A 5,587-nucleotide genomic window follows, 5' to 3' on the forward strand; every position below is an offset into this window, starting at 1 on the left:
CACATGATAAGGGGGGCTACTGGGCTGGCACATAAGGGGGGCTACTGGGCTGGCACATAAGGGGGGACTACTGGGCTGGGCTGGCACATGATAAGGGGGGCTACTGGGCTGGCACATGATAAGGGGGGACTACTGGGCTGGCACATGATAAGGGGGGACTACTGGGCTGGCACATGATAAGGGGGGACTACTGGGCTGGCACATGATAAGGGGGGCTACTGGCACATGATATGGGGGGCTACTGGCACATGATATGGGGGCACTCTGGCTACTGGCACATGATATGGGGGAACTCTGGCTACTGGCACATGATAATGGGGGGGATCTGGCTACTGGCACATGATATGGGGGGGGCTCTGGCTACTGGCACATGATAAGGGGGGGGGCTCTGGCTACTGGCACATGATATGGGGGGCCACTGGCACATGATAAGGGGGGCTACTGGCACATGATAAGGGGGTCTACTGGCACATGATAAGGGGGGCTACTGGCACATAGGGGGGCTACTGGCACATAAGGGGGGCTACTGCCACATGATATGGGGGGCTCTGGCTACTGGCACATGATATGGGGGGGCTCTGGCTACTGGCACATGATGGTGGGGGGGCTCTTATTTCTGGCACATGATTGGGGGCACTCTGGCTACTGGCACATGATATGGGGGGCTCTGGCTACTGACACATGATATGGGGGGGCTCTGGCTACTGACATGATATGGGGGGGGCTCTGGCTACTGGCACATGATGGTGGGGGGGCTCTTATTACTGGCACATGATTGGGGGCATCTATGGGGGCACATCTTACTGCAGATTATTGGGGGGCACTATAGGGGCATCTACTGAGGCTAAAAAAGAAGATATTTTATATGGGGGCTCTGTATAGGGGCATTTTATGCTGGGACACATTATGGTGGGTACTATGGGGAAGGGGGGGCACTATGGGGGTCATCTACGGGGGCACTGAGAAGGGGTATTTTATATTGACACATTATGGGAACATTAGCTCAACTGGGGGCATTACAAATGTTTTGCATATTATAAGGAGAATTATTACTACTGGGGGGGCATTATGGTGGGCTTTATTACTCCCCCATGGTATGACCCCCTAGTAGCAGCACCAGCCTCTCCCTGCTCTGCTATCCCTCTGCCCTTTCTCCAAATCCTTATTATGAAATCTTTCTCATTAGGTTAAAGCACAACATCAGCTCCGCCGAGCCCCCGGCCAAAGTGTTGAAGTGGCGTCCGAGATCCCCAAGGGCCAAGTCAAGTAACTGTTTTTATGGGGGTTCTACAAAAGAGCTATCGTGGGGCAAAGTTCATATTCGTGTTTACACACGTGTTTTAAAATGAATGCTTTCTCCTATTATAAACAAGTAAATAATGACGCAATGCTGTGGGGCTGGTGTGCAACTTTTTCCAGGGCTGGTTTTTATCCCCAGTCCGGCCCTGGCCGAGCGAGCCGCCGGGACTTTTTTTTTTTGACTTTTTTTTTTTTTTAAGCCGAGCAGCCGAGCCGCCCATTCGTGGGGCTGAAGTTGTTGCCATAGAAACATTGTAAAGGGGAGGAGTTAGTAAGATAACCAGATATTTCTGCACCCAGGCGCCTGTGACCCTAGGATCGGCCCTGGCTGTAACAGCGGTTATACCATTAAAACTAGAAGAAAAATACCGACCCCCCATGCCAACATTTGGAAACATAGCAGAGCGCAGTCTAAATACTGGCACACCACATACTAGTTATACTACACGCAGTATAAGTAGAATGAAAGATGAAACAGAACAGGGTGAATCAAAGGAAGGAGTCCAAGTAATCGCTCCCTTTCTGACAGTAGGACAACACTTAGTAAAAAAGCCCATAGAAATAGAGGATCTCAACAAAATTATAAAGTATTGTCCCACACCTTCCATAGCCCCACTAGGGACTATTACATACCTAAAAAAAGGCCTGTAGAGGGCGCAACTATACACAGGAAGATTTAAGGCTTATCCTGGATGGTATTATTGGAACACACACAACATGGGATTGGGACAAAGTCAAATCCATATCTATGATTGCACAACGCGGTGAAGCTCCAGATTATGTATGTAATACAGAAGAAGGTCAGAAAAGGATATGGGCGGAAATTGAGAACCATATGAATGAGGTATTCAAACAAAAATCTTCATTGCCCGTAGCAGTAGCCTGCAAACAGAAATCTGTTGAAACGGTCACTGAATTCTGGAAAAGATTCATTGATTGCTGGAAGACTGAGGCGGGGCTACCTGTGCGTGACAATGATAGTTTGATTATCTCCACATTTGTAAACAATCTATCAGATAAATTGATCCTAAATGTGAAACAAAATGTGTCCTCTTGGACCTCAGATAAAACCGACGATTTTGAGAAAACATCTCTTTGAAAAAGAAGCAGCAGGATGCTTTGAGATAAGGAAAGCAACATCCCCCACACACGCATATACTAGCAGAGGCAGGGGGAGGAGGGGTGGGAATAACAGCAGACCCTACAATGGAAAACATGACTCATTGCCAAATAATTGTTGTTATAACTGTGGAAAAGAAGGACATTGGGCACGTCAATGCCGCGCACCAAAAAAGGGTAAGGGGAAAGGTCAAGATTACAACACACAGAAACCTGACACTCAGTCACAAAACAACCAACCAAGTCAGATAAACCACAGACAAGGTCCACAGAGTCAGCCCAGATTCCCATTAGATTGGCACCAGCAAAACTCATACTGAGGATGCCCGGAGGGACAAGCCCCAACTTTCACACAGGTCACAACACATTGGAAGGACACACCAGTAATTCTACTTAGAGTAGGAGGAAGAAAAGTGGGATTTTTAATAGATAGTGGAGCTAATTCTAGGGTGTTAAACAACTCAATGTACAAAGGGCCTTTAAGGAAGTGTGCGCCCTCTATGGGAATAAATGGGGTACTGACGAGGACATACAGAACAGATTCCTTACCAGTAGAAACCATTGATAGGGAATACATTACAGATCATGCTTTTAGCATCATACCTGAATGTCCTGTGAGCCTTCTGGGAAGAGACTTATTCATTAAGTTAGAATTGCAAATCACTGTTGAGAACAATGGCATCAGTGTATACTCTGATGCTTTGCCCATAATAACCCCCACACCTCTGATCCTTACAAACTTACAAGATCACTCAGAATTAGAGGATATAGACCCATCATTATGGGCAAAGGGGGACTATGACACAGGATTCATTGACTGCACACCATACAACGCAACCATCAAAGAGGGCAGTACACCTGTATATCAGAAACAATACCCACTGTCAAAAGAGAAACTTGATGGACTTAGGCCAATGATAAAGGAATTCCTACAAAAGGGAATCCTGGAAGAGGTGATTTCACCCTACAGCACGCCCGTGAATCCAGTGACAAAGGCAGATGGTACTACCCGCTTTGTGCAGGATTTAAGGGCAATAAATAATATCATTGTGCCTATTGCTCCTATTGTCCCAGATGTCACCTCACTTCTTTCTGCAATTCCTGCAGACGCTGTCTATTTCAGTGTGATAGATCTGAAAAATGCTTTCTTTTTTATCCCAGTTGATAAGGCAACCAGACTACTTTTTGCTTTTTCCTTTGATGGACGACAACTGACCTGGTGCAGAATGCCTCAGGGATATGCTGATTCACCTGTAGTGTACAGCATAGTCCTCCAAGCCACGTTAAAACTATGGTACCCCCCCCCCCAAGGCTCTGTGTTGCTGCAATATGTTGATGATTTGTTACTGTGTAGCATGTCAGCGGAGGCCAGCATTCAGGATGGTTTATCACTGTTACAATGGTTGTCAGGATGTGGTCACAAAGTGGCACTTAAGAAAATGCAATGGTGTAAAATGCAGGTTGAATACTTGGGCTTTGTCCTCACAAAGGGTGAAAGGAGAATCAGCGCAGAAAGAGTCCAGTCTATTGCGGGTTTGGTCGCCCCGCACACCAGGAAAGAAATGTTATCTTTCCTTGGTATGATAAATTACTTTAGACAATGGATTCCTGATTGCTCTTACTACGACAGCACAGCTAGTCACGGACCTCTTGGCTGCAATCAGATTGCCTTCGGATTTAGCTATAGTACATTGCAGGGCACACACAAATGGAAAAGACAGAATTTCAAGAGGTAATGCATTTGCAGATAGTGTAGCTAGAGACACAGCCAAGAGTAATCCAAACAGAACAAATCATGACAATTGGGAAATGGCAGTCTTACACCCACCCTCACCTGATTTGACACACATGCTAACAGACCTACAAAGGTATGCCACTGAAACAGAGGAGAAGGATTGGTGCTATCCAATCTTGCAGAAAAATCCAAAGTCTGCAAGGAGGGGAAGCCTTGCATACCTCAGCATAGTGCATCCATCTTCATTGCACACTTTCACGGTGTAGGACACAACAGCATACAAACCACCCACATGTTGTTGAGCCAAAGTTTTTACATCACTGATAGCAAACAGCTAGTCACAGACTACATACACAGATGTATTACGTGCTTGAGAAACAACCCTAACAACCCACTGAAAATACCACCCACTTGCAGGTGGATTATACGCATATACCTAAAACAAAAGGGAAACAAGAGTATGCATTAGTGATAGTGGACATGTTCTAAAGGTGGCCAGAAGTCTTTCCTACAAAGGCAGAAGATGCTAAAACTACAGCCAAAATTCTGACTCAGCAAATAATCCCAAGGTGGGGCTGTCCTCTGGTTATTGAATCAGACCAGGGGCCGGCCTTCACCTCAAAACTTAACAAGGAGGTAGCTAGACTGTTACAGGTGGAATGGAAATATCATATTCCGTATCACCCACAAAGCTCAGGCATTGTGGAAAGAATGAACAGGAGAGTTAAAGACAAACTCAGGAAGGCCACTGCTGGTACATTTGAAAAATGGAAACAAATCCTACCCATAATACTTGCAGAAATTAGAATGACGCCTAATAAGAAGTTAGGGATGTCACCATTTGAAATTCTGATGGGTAGGCCTTTCCCCACACCATGGGCAAGACGCCCCCTGGTAGTGCAGGAAGGGGACTTGGACCTGATCAGAGAGGAGTATGTTACTAATCTGATCAAAGTCCTCAGTAAAACTGAAGAAAAAGTTGCTTGTAAGTCTCCTTCTCTTTCACAGGAACCAACCCATCCATTCCGGGTAGGCGACCAGGTGATGATCAAGATCTTAAAGAAGGGAAAGGAACCAGGAAGCTTCACCTACGGACCACCCACCGAGGTAGTCGCGATCACCAGAACAGCAGTCCTCACTGAACAGTCACCCACGTGGATCCACGCCACAAGGATTAAGTTGGTGAAGAAAAGAGAGGTACTAACGGGGGCAGACAGCCCTGACCTCCAACGAGGCCCAGAGGTACTAACGGAGGCAGACAACCTTGACCTCGAAGAAGATACAGAAGGGGTACTAACGGAGGCAGACAGCCTTGACCCTCAACGAGATGACGCAGTTGGGAAATTCCTCGAGATGGCTGAGATGCAGTGCCTTAATAATTGCAATTTTGTGTCTCCTACTTACTGTCCCATGGCTGTGGGACAGACAGATATA

Source organism: Bufo bufo, chromosome 6, assembly GCF_905171765.1.
Source record: "Bufo bufo chromosome 6, aBufBuf1.1, whole genome shotgun sequence".
Classification (NCBI taxonomy): domain Eukaryota; kingdom Metazoa; phylum Chordata; class Amphibia; order Anura; family Bufonidae; genus Bufo; species Bufo bufo.